Genomic DNA, 12,610 nt, shown 5'->3' with positions numbered 1-12,610 from the left:
TGAATTTATCTCCAGCTGTAGCATCTTCTTCTCTTCTGCCTCACTCCTGCCACTTTCTACCTAAAGTGAATCCACCAATTATGCTCTATTTCTTCTTGTATCCTCAATCTCTCCCTCTCAACTGGCACTTCTCTTTTGGCTTAAAAAACATGCTGAGATCACCATTGTCCTTAAAAATTAAAATGCTTTTGCTTCTTCACATACTTCTCTAGCTGTTATAGTCTTAGCTTTTCTTTCTTTAGGTTAAACTCCTTGAAAAGGTAATCTAGATTTCCTTAGCTCTCACTCCTCAAACCAGTGTAATGACTCCCCTGAAGTCACAAATTAGCCTCCTCCTTGACCAATGGCTACTTTTCTGTCCTTACAAGTGTGGACCTCTCAGTAAAAACTGACATTTGTGACCACGAACTTCTTGAAGCTAACATTTCCCCCACCTTCTTTCATGCAACTCTTTCCTAGAGTCTATTTCTGCATTTCTCAGTTTTCTTTCTCAGCCTCATTTGCAGGAGGCTCCTCATCCCTTCTCATCAACACACTTCTCCCTTGGGTCATCTCATCCACATGCATGATTTCAATCCCCACTGACACTAGTGATTCTCCATATATACCTCCAGCCATGACATCTCTGTTGCACCCCAACCCCATGTAGTTAACTGGCTATTGAACACCTCTATTTAGGTGCCTCACAGACCCCTCACACTAAATATTTTCAAAATCAAACCTAATTATTTCATTAATTATCTAACTAATTGCTTTTCCCTATCTAAAACAAGAAATAACAACTCTTTTGTTTCCTAACTCAACCTTCTCCAGCTCTTCCTCTCACCATCTGATTAGTTGCCTAGTTCTATGAATTCTCCTCCCTAAATAGTCCCTCTGCATTGTCCTCTCCTATTGCTGTTAGTGGCCCTTAAGCCAGGCCACTCTCATTTCTTACCTGTATGACTCCAACAGCCTGACTGGTCTCTTTCCCTCTCTTCCCGATTCCTCCTGTGGCTAGAGTGATATTTTGAAACACAAATATGATATCATTGCCCTGCTTCAATGTTCCCCCATTGCCTTCAGAATCAAATTTAAAGCCCTTAGCATGGCATAGATAAGCCCTCCAGGATCTGGTCCCCACTTACATCCACAGCTTCTTCTCTACCCCTCTCCCACTCTCAGAGCACCAGTTTTCCTGAACTACTTGTAGCTGTATTCATAGAAGCTCAACTAGCAGCATGTCATGCCTACTGCCTTCAAAATGATGGTCTTTCTACCTGGTGTGCCACTCACTCCTTAATGGCTAGCTCTATGCCTCCTTTAAGACTCACCTCAGTTCAATAATCATCTCCTCCAGGAAGCCTTCCCTAGCCACTCCTTCCTTCAGTCTTGAATAACTGCCTCTCCTCAGTTCTCATTCCTACATATTACACTTACCACACTAAACTCTAATCATTGAATAACTTATCTGTGTCCCTGACTAGACCTTTAGTTCTTTAAAGCCAGGGACTGGGACTTTTTCACCTTTGTACCCCAGCACCTGTCTAGCACAGCATCTGACTCAATGTTTAATGAATAAGCAAATGAACAAAAAATGAATGGATGAATGAATGACCTTCATTATATGAAATGAGGCCCAGTATATGGGGACAGGTCATGCCTATTTGCTGTAATGTGTTCATAGAAGAGGAGAAGATGATCGACGTCTGCCAAGAAGTCCTAAGGGTGAGGAGTGTATTTTAGAGTTGTTTTTGTAGTTGAAGTTGTTATTGGTGGCGTTGTTGCTGTTTTCCCCCCAACAGTGGGGATGACTCTATTCATTCAGGCACACCTCTTGCCAGGTACCACTTTGGGGCCAAAGGCATATATGGCAACTTAGCTGGGCATGGTTCAAGGTTGAGCAAAGCAACCAATTTTCCCCCCAGATGAAATCCCTGGATGGTGCTATGGCTGCCTTCTGAAAGCAATTTAGAAAGCTCTCACCTGAGTCTTCCTTGTTGTAGGAGTTCCATTTGTTATCTTCCCCTAAAATTCCTGGAAGTTTTGTTGGGCCTACTCACTGGAAGTCATATGGTCATTTTCAGATTTATTTTTTAGAACTCTTTTCTAGCTTCTTGAAAACACAGCATGCAGGAAAAGAAAAAGGATGACAGAAGACAGACATAGGGAAATGCTTTCCTACATAAATTTAGCCTAAAAGCACAAAACAATAATCATCTTTTTAAAAGCAATGAAAAACATGCAAAATATTCTGGTACATGTCATAATTTTAAAAGCAACATTTAAAGCCTTGTTAATACAGAAAGCTAAAAGCAAAATATCATATAAAGCATTTTTACTGCAGGAATAATTTTTCTAAAGAAAAATAAACACATAGTCTGGCTAGTTCTATGAGGCAAGCATTTTACAACCCTGGCTCTAAAACACAACTTCCTCCTGCTACTGTCCCAGCTTCTTTTCCTTTGAATCAGTGAGTCAGTTAGCAACTATATTGAATTGTGGATGAATGTAGTGACAGGTTATTCTGGGTGATTCATTAGAAACTTCAGTAATATTCTGAACTTGCAATCGAACTAGGAAAATAACCTTAATAAACAAGAAATAGCAACAGAAACCACCAAAGGAAATTAGGTGCTAAGTTGGGCAGAATAGAGTAGAGTAGCATGTCAAAAGAAAAGATCACAGAAATCTGTGGTGGACAGTCAGGGCTTACTGGAGGAGATGTGTCTTGAGAAATGGGCCTTAAAGACTGGATACCTAGATGCAAGGGTAAGTCATCTCAACTAGGAAGAACAGTAGAGGTAAAAGGTTGGAAGTAGGGATGTATATTGCATGTTGATGAGGAAATGAGAAGACACAATAAATAAGTAGGGTGTAGCCTTGGAAATCAGGAAGGGAAGAAAGATGAAATCGGAGGTAGTAATACAAAATATGCTGAGAAAGATTTTTGAATAGTTGAATGACACAACAAAAAAAGGTGTAAGAAGACAAGCTAGATAGCTGGGTGCTGCTAAGGTACACATGCCATGGTGGGGGCAGGCTTCCAGATGGTTGCTGTTTCACTCAGGTGGAAAAGGAGAATGAATGGTGGGAGTGGAATCGGGAGGACCTCCCTATCACTGTATCTGTTGTCTCTAAGATCACTTACTGGACATTTCCCACAAACTCAGTGTGTGTGTGTGTGTGTGTGTGTGTGTATGATTTCTGCAACTATGTTGAAAATTACCTGAGGATAGGGGACCTTGTCTCATATGTAGTATCCCTCACAATAATCAGCACAGAGCTAGGCACATGAAAAGTAGGCACAACTCTTTTCTGAGTGGTATATAAGCAGTTAAAAACATGCTCCAGAATCTATAACTTTTAAACTGAGATAGCGAATAAATTAAATCTGTGCTCGAAGTCAGAATGCAGCCGAGATTTGTGCATTGGCTGGGTACCCATATGTCTCTATCCTGTGGTCTTCCATTAAGTCCTTTGAGATAAAGGAAGCCTAATAAAACATTCCGTTAGGAGACTTGTAGTGAAGTTGCTGGGGTCGAGGCCCTCCTGGGAGGTGCACTTATCTCATAATCCCTAGCTTGACACCAGAAGCCCTTGTCCTTCTTTCCACCCTTTGTCCCCCTCACCCTGCCCAGGTGCAATCTGTATTCATTCAGTGTTATATATTCCTAAAGCCAAACAACTTTTGTAGTCACAGGGACCACTTCTGGCAGAAACAGCGGAGATGGCTAGGTTAGAGATCTGTCATATTTAAAGGCCTATTTTTCATCTCAATATTCCTGAGCCTTGATTTGGGAAATTCATACTGAAAGGATATAGAAGTCTTATTAAAGGGCCATCCACCTCCTATGGGTGACATCCTTCATTTTCCTAACAAATGATCCTTAGTGACTCAGTTACTCTTTAGCTGGATGATAGATGCTTTCGGTGGTTCATTGATTTATCTGTTACTAAAAAGCTGTCAGTTAGTGCCCCAAACAGGTCATTTACAAAATGTTGCCTTTGGCCTGTAAGAAACTAAATGCCTTAGTGTCTACTTAGCTATCAGGAAAGTGAACTAAGTGCTGTGGTTTTTCCTTTTTTTATTAAAAAAAATGCCATTTTGCTTCATCCTCTGATTTGTGGGTCACAGAGCACACTGTGCCATAACCCTCCTTAGGGAAGCCTTCTGAAGCCTTCCTTATACTTAGGTAACACTAAGTATCTCAGAATAGTTCTTCCTATGACAACAGCAGCCCTGCAGGTTTCAAAGAGGCAGGCGCTCATTTGTGAGAGCAATAGTTCCGGAGGGACTGATTTCTGCAAAGTGTGTTCTAATCCCTGAGACATCTGCTCTGTAAACAAATATCCTGTTTGGGGGCATATTACAAGAGGGGACCCACAGGAATTTCTTAACTCCTGGATTTGCAAGAAGTACATTTCCCTGTACACAGGGAGAGATCAGTTCTTTTGTTTACACCTAAATTTTTTTTTTTGGTATAAAGAATATCATTGTGTGGGCCTACAAATTTATTTATTTTTGCATTGGAAATATGTGAAAGTATATGTGGTGACTATAATAGAAAGATAGGCATGAAAATAGATTTTATTGTTGGCAGTAAGTATTTAAAGCAACTGACAGTACACGGTGAATAAGAATTTAAAAAGAAATTCCACATAACATACATATTTCTGGCATAAATTTAGCATCTTGGGCAAATACATATTGATTCTGAGCAGAAAAGGAAGGTGTTCATTAAATGAGTAAGAGCACCCAAATATCTTTTACATTCTGGATCGTGAATGAATCTAAGGGGAGGGATGATAGGTGACTCTTGTGTTCTATTTTAATATTCCATATTTTTCTTTTTTACAAAAGCTAGTTACTTCCTGTTAGCAAATTAGGCCCTCAGGAGGAATAACTTGTCAGGATAAAGGTATGACTACTCTTGTAACCACTGAAGCACCTGGGTTCTACTTGCTTCTGTAAAAATTCAATTTTTGCATATTCCGTTGGCTGAAACCTGTTTATAAAACAAGCTATTCTCATTTTATGCAAGCAGTATAGTCTTCAACTACCACTGGACTAGGAGTTGGGGAATCCAAATTCTAGGTCTGCCTTGCTTTGTTATTAAGTAGTGGAGTAAATTTGTGGAAGTCATTTAACCTCTCTGAACTTCTGCCTTCCTCTGTAAAATGGGAATAATCCCTGCCTTACCTCCATCATAGGAAGTTTGAAGAAGGTAACTGATATGAGAGGTTTTGAACATTGTAATACACCTATAACGGCCTTCCAAAATACATCATCTTATAGTAATATATTAAGTAACAGGGTGACTATGTTTAGACCTAGCACTTTCATCTTATGAGTGATATCCTTAGAAGTATAACTACCGAGAAAAGAGGATTAAACTGGGCCATTTTAAACATTCACTGCTCTTACTATAATATCTTTTATTATATTAGCAAATCTCAAAAGCATATAGTTGGGAAGGCCCATGGTGGAAGGTCCATTCTCCTGCCTTCATGTAGAACTTGCTAAAGCCATGAGATATCCAATGAAGATTCTAGAAAATGTCACTCTTAGTAACCTATAGCATCCAATTAGCCTATCTGGAATTTATGTCTAGTTCCATTCTCTCTGGTGGAATATTAAGCCCATTTTCTCCTGCTAGGTCTTCAGTGGCTATGGAAAACAACATATGTCCTCCACAAATTAGCAGACTTTAATGTACAGATAAGAACTCAGTGTAGAGGCCGGGCGCGGTGGCTCACGCTTGTAATCCCAGCACTTTGGGAGGCCGAGGCGGGCGGATCATGAGGTCAGGAGATCGAGACCACGGTGAAACCCCGTCTCTACTAAAAATACAAAAGAAAAATGAGCCGGGCGTGGTGGCGGGCGCCTGTAGTCCCAGCTACTCAGAGAGGCTGAGGCAGGAGAATGGCGTGAACCCGGGAGGCGGAGCTTCCAGTGAGCCGAGATTGCGCCACTGCACTCCAGCCTGGGCGACAGAGCGAGACTCCGTCTCAAAAAAAAAAAAAAACAAAACAAACAAACAAAAAAAAACACAAAACAAAACAAAACTCAGTGTGGTACCTGATTCTGCAAGAGTGGCCACAAGCCCAATTCACAGGTCAGATGTTAAATGAGGACGATGGGATGGGGGAAGTAAAATGATAGTCACATGTGAGCCCTTCAAGTCACCCCCACTCACACATGCAAACAGCTAGCACCTTCAGTGGTATCATCTTCAAAAACATTCAGCAACAGTGATTGTTCTGGGAAATCATTAGGAAGTTACCTCTTACTCATCTCCCTCTAGGCAACACATACTGGTTCTACTTTCATTTGCATTCAATTGACATATGCAACAACTTTGATGGGAAACATTTGAAAACAAAAAGCAAAGATGAGGCAATGTCCTAACTAGACACTTCTGATCATGTGGATAATTATATAGGGTAAAAGTTTGAGGAGAAAAAGGAGGCCTCATTTGTCTTAATGGGGAAAGCAACTTCATATCCCTTAGCCTTTGTCAATTTTCCTCTTCTCGCAACACTCCATTTTTTAAAGCATATCAAACTTCATGTTTGATACAGCACTCTTCTGTCTTCCCCTCTTATTCCATCCATCCTCTGTATCTTGTCCACCTCCTAATCTCCCTTTCAGTCATTACTTCCTCTCAGTTTATTTCTCCCTGTGGCTTCTTTACCTTAGTGTAAACATCTCGCAACCCTAAATTCCATACTTCTCTTGGATTTGACTGTCTGTTGGTTTTACGGGGCTACCATATTTGTGCCCAGTTTCCCTGTTCATTGGCCTTAAAGTGGAAGCACAGACCCTGGTAGATAGGGAGAGTGTGTCCTTATTCCACCTTCTTCCCATTTCAACACGGGTTTCCTAGGAGTAAAGGAGTAGTACAAGAGACTCTTCTATTGGGGCATAGCACTGACCCTAGAGGACAAGCAAGATGCCATGTCCTCCAGGTTTCCAAAAGGGCAGGGCAGTGATTTCCAAAGAGCACTCTTTGCTAAGCTGGATGGGCTACATTTGCAGAATCAAGAATGTAAGCACCATTCAGGATGTAGCAGTCTCTGATACCTGGCTTTCTGATAACAGAACCCTGAATTAATTGACACTCTTACACATTATTGGTGCAGTGATAATAACTTTGAGCTACTGCAAGATCCCAAAGGGTCTCCAGTATCACCAAAGAAAGACTGCATACTATTATCACACTAAGTATATTTTATTGTGCATTAATTAGATGAAAGTTAGCAATATGCATCGACCAAAACATTTGATTAACAAGACCATAAAGGATAACTGAGAGTTTTCTTTAATATAATTGTTGTGCAGCAAGGATTCCTGCTGTATAGAGTATATAGAAGATGACATACTCTAGGAATTAGAACAACATATATTCAATACAATAACAAAACTATATAGTACTTTAAGAACTCTTTCACATATATGAACACTCTTATTTAGAACTTCAGCTTTTTAAAGTAAGCAATATGCAAGCCTATAAAGTACACACCAAAAAAATCTAACCTACAAAACACCCAAAGCAAAAGTTAGCATATCTCTATTATCAAGAATATCTTCTCACCATCGTTTCTTTCAAAAATATGTGAAAAAGTTCTTTCTTTCCTTGAGTGGCAATTTTTAAAAGTCCCCTCTTCTGAAATTCAGATATGTTTCAAAGCACACTATCATCTTCTTAAAGAAAAATGAAAGCCACTCTTGGCTTTTAGATGCTGGGAACATAGTTTACCACATATTTCCTTTGTCCCATTGCAAGGTAGTGTGATATAGTAGAGTAAGCATAGGGTTTGGAGTTAGAGAGACTTGGGTGGCCTCTGGCTTCTGTCGTTTGCTATGTGATTCTAGGTTGGTTGTCTACTTAAATGCTTTGAGCTTAAATTGCCTCATCTGTAAAAAGGGAATAATATAGAGTGGCTGTTAAGTGTTAAATCAATACATGTAAAATGCCTGGCACACAGCTTGGCACCCAGTAACTAGTCAGTAAATGGTAGAAAACTTCCTATTTGTCTTGATTTGATTTATATACAATGATTCCTTCCTATGCCTCCAGGAAGAAGGATCATCACATCATTCCCAGGCTCACCAACTCCCAAATCTCTCTAGATTCCCCACAAATAAAATGCACATGAACTGTGCCCTCTAAAGACACAGTCCATTACACAGCACTGCATATCCTCTGAAACACACCTAATGCTCAAGTGCAGCAGAAGACACAAGACATATAAGCATGCTTCAGTAGACACAGATGTCACACAGAACATGTCACCTCTAAATGCAGCCTCGCAGCCTCACCTGCTTCTTTCCAATATGTTCTTCCAAGCTTCAAGTCCTTAACATTGATTATTTTTGGAGGCACTATGCAATTTTCAGAGTCCTGGCTGCGTTCATTTACCTCATTGTTTTTTCCTTATTGGTTTATTTATTCATGTATTTATTAATGTATTTATTTATTAGTGTGTTTATTCCCCACCATGTTCCAAGATGGATGTCAGGTGGCTTACAAGAATACACAAAATACAACATGATAGCATAAATTCAAAGTAGATAAGAAAGTAAAAGGAAAAAACAAAAACAATAAAGATAGGAACACGAAATGGAGCCTGGCAGAAAGCTAATACAAAGTGCATACATACCATAGAGTCCCATTACAAGTGCTATGCATTGACCACACATTTGGCTCCAAGCTTTCTAGTAGCCAACAAAAGAGAAACCTGATCAGTCCCAGACTTCACAGGGTCCATAAAACAAAATCAATCCATATGGTTAGGATGTCTCTTTCCTGGTCTAAATCCTGAAAACTTTTCTACAGTAAAGTATCATAAAATGGTGGCAAACTGTCCCTCCTGAATTGCTCTAACACCAAAATTCAGCTTCTGGAACAGTCACTAACAAAATAAATCCTCAATCTTGAAATTACATGTACTATTTCTTTTTTTTTTCTTCTACCTGTCTCTTGAAGTTCCACTTAGTCAATGAAATGTAGCTATTAAAAGGACTTCTTCAAAAACAAACAAACAAACAAACAACAAAAAATCCTCTGCTGTCACCAAAGCAAATATTTTCAGTTAGGTAATGAAAAAGACATTGTGAAATTACAATGGCCAAATTTGGAAAGACCCCCAAATATCCAACAAATGAAAATGGTTAACTAAACCACGATGTCGTCCTATGATGAAATATTATACACCATTGAAAATGATATTTACAAATACTTTGTATAAATGTAGGAAAATATTCATGATAAAAATGCTAAGTATAAAAGCAACAAAACTGCATGCATTATGACTTTTTCTATGTAAAAATTATATATGTGCACATATAGCCATAGAAAAAGACTTGAAATAAATCTACCAAAATATTAACATTGCTTCTGGGATTTGTGATTATGGGTGGTTTTTATTTTTTTCTATATGCTTATCTTTATTTTCCAAGTTTTTGACATTGATGAACAATTTATGATGAGACAAAGAGGTACTAAGAAGAAAAATACCAACTTAGTTACCTCCAGCTTATAAAATTATAGGCACACTTAATTTTCTTTTTAAAACTTTCTATAATTGACAAAAAATGGGAGGAAGTTACTTTAAAAAATAAAAGAATTCAAAAACTTAGTTTTCTCAGTTGTTCGTTGATAAGCTCCAAAATGCTACAAATACAATGATATTATGGTTATCCAGCACTTCCTAATTTTACTTTTAATAACCATTGGGTACTTATAATTATATTCAATTATCACTAATATTGTGATATTTGTGCCAGGTATTACTATCCTCACTTAACAGGTGATGAAACTGAGGCTCAGAGAAACCAAGTGACTGGCCCAATGTCACAATAATCAGTGGCAGAGCTGAACATGAACCCAGGTCTCAAGAACCCAAGTCCAGTGCTCCTTCCATTAGCTCAAGACTGACTGTGGTTAAGCAGTTACCAAGAGATAGGAACACAGAAATAGTAATCCCTCTTTCCCCATGAGAGTCAGGTTCCTGAGCAACCCCCAAGGTAAGAGAGTTCAGCTGAGGAGATCATGATATCGGGAAGGAAAAAAATGGGCAAAAATGAGGTCTCAAGTAGACTGTTGAAAACCCTCATAAATATTTTTATGCAGGTAAACAATAACAACAGCACATTACATAAAAGGAATAATGAGTTTACATAGTTTAAATCAGTAAAAATGATAGGCTTTATACAGTTTCCATTTAGATCCTGAGATGATTTCCAGAGGTGATGAGGATGTATCTATCACTCATTATGGTAGTGGCAAATGGGGGTGACAGAGAAGCAATGAACAGAAGTGTAGTATTCATTAGTTCAAATTATGGATGTCTATACTCTTAGTCAGTGAAGTCGAATCCTGAAGTTATAACAACTTGCTTGAGGCTTTATTTCTATCAAGCAAGTGAATTTAAGTGGCCCTTCTAAAGATGCTTTCGTCTTCTCAAGTCCTTTTTGAAGACACCTTAGCAGTTCCGTATGGAGTTCAATTTAATCATTCAATCTTTGTCTGAAGGTAGCTTATTAGCTGTCCAGTAAGAGTATTTAAATGGTACTACTTGATAATTTAGACTTTTCTGAGGTTTCTTTCTTCCCAATATAGTCTTTTAGAAAGTCTCACAGGACCTTTTAATAGAGTCTAATTAAATCAAACTTTGTCAGAAGGTAGTTTTATCAGCTGTCCAGCAACAGTATTAAATGGCACATGATTTAAGTTCTATTGAAGATTGCTTCTGTCCACTATGATTATGTTTGAAGGCATCATAGCACCTCTTTATAGAATTCTAAGTCACTCAAACTTTGAACAGGTAATATCTGACACATGTAAAGAAGCCAATTTTAATTACTTTCTTAGGGAGGTTTTAATCTTGTTCTAAAAGTTTTGCTCCTGTTTCTTATTGCTGCATTTGTTTCCAGTCCCACAGCCTCCTAACTGTCTTCATCATCACTTATGATAATAACCTCTGGAGTCAAGAAAGCTTCCTGAGGATCAGCCTCTAGCAGCATTAATTTGAATTGGTGTCAACAGGTTCAGATTCAACTTCTGCCAATGATTGCTTTTGTGCCAAATTTTCATCCTCATCCATAGGTTTTTCTTGTCTTTGGGAGGGATAGAGGAAAGATATTTCACCACCTCTAGCCAAGTCTTCTCACAGGTCACATTAATGACAGGCTCTGTTAAACTATCTAATGCCTGTTTGGGAAGTTACCTCCTGAAAACCCATTAAAAATCAACAGCCAAACTTTTATTAAGGATATGCCATTAGTAATGATGTAGGAGTCTCATGCACTAGGATCTTCAGACAGTGGAAACTTCGCGAGATTGTGAACCAAGTTATACATTAGTTTATAATAAGCCTTCCTGAATGGCCAGATCAAACACTGACTGAAAGGCTCAAGAATCTCAGACATGTGGCTAGTTATAAAGACAACCTTACCATTAGGATGCATATTGGCAAATGTACCTGAAGCACCAAATAGACTGAAGAATCAGCAGGACTTTGAATTCAAGGTATCTTTTTTTCTTTTAAGTAGTCTTGAACATCTACAAGAAAGTACTGGTCAAACCATCCCTTAAGGAGAGGAGGATTCATCCGGGCTTTTCTGTTTGCTTGCCAGTACACTGGAAACTTGGCTCATTTATTTCCCCTGAGAGGGTTTGGGCACAGTTTTCTGTAGAGCAGCAAGGGTTTCATTATGAGGTCACCTGAAGTATTGGCAAAAAATGGAAATGTCAGCCTCTCTGATTTTGCTGACCTCGGCATCAGTGGGCGCTTGCTCTTCAAAAGTATTCAAGGGTTTCAAAGCTTGACAGTCTCGATAGCACTGAAGATTTGTGCAGGCAGGTAATCCCCTTCTTCAGCCACTTCCTGAATTTGTGGTGAATACATGAGAGCTGCAGGAACGGTTTGTTCTTTGGCACAACTGTCAAATAAGACCTGGTCTCCACATTATGGTGCACCTTAAATTCCTCAAACCATCCCTTACTCCCAACAAAATTTTTTCTGGATTCGTTTCAGTGTCTAAAAACATGTCTTTGAAAATTCCTCTTGCATGGTCACAGATCTCTTGCATGGAATGTGGTTCATTATTCTTCAGTTTATCTTCAGTCCAGAGGTTTAACTTCATTTCCGTCTTTTCCATCCTTGGGTCATGAAGAACAAAGCATCTTTTAAGTTATGCAGGTATACAAGTGGCAGTACTGGCCATACTAATAGTTTCAGCTTTCTTTGTGGTATGAATTGTAGATTGATTAACACTACATAAGTGACCTACAAAGCTATTTATTTTACCTTGAAGAAGTAGATTGAGAATGTCCTGTTTCTCTTCTAAAGACATCACTCTTCTTGCCCTTCTGACAAGTTTCTATGGTGTCAGTGCCCTTGTACTTGCTTCATATCTGTAGAAGCCATGTTTCAGCTTTATGCTAATTAATGCAACCTGAAAGTTAATTACTAGAGATTTCATATCCCTGCATGTCACAAAGCATTAGCATATGACATTTAAGCACCAAATGGCATTACAAACACCAGAAGGATAAATTATAATATATTGATGTGCTACTCAGTACACATGGGGCTGTCTAGGGGGACAACAAGTTGAAGA

At 38.8% G+C, this 12,610-nt stretch overlaps 1 protein-coding gene across 11 annotated transcripts in view; it reads right to left on the bottom strand.

Moving 5' to 3' along the window:
- The window catches only part of PAK3 (p21 (RAC1) activated kinase 3), a 287,576-nt gene that overhangs the window by 94,076 nt on the left and 180,890 nt on the right, over positions 1–12,610 (bottom strand). The window lies entirely within an intron of this gene.

This window comes from Nomascus leucogenys, chromosome X, assembly GCF_006542625.1.
Source record: "Nomascus leucogenys isolate Asia chromosome X, Asia_NLE_v1, whole genome shotgun sequence".
Lineage (NCBI taxonomy): Eukaryota > Metazoa > Chordata > Mammalia > Primates > Hylobatidae > Nomascus > Nomascus leucogenys.
The sequence above is the reverse complement of the archived record's forward strand: the minus strand, read 5'-3'. Positions and strand labels throughout refer to the sequence as shown.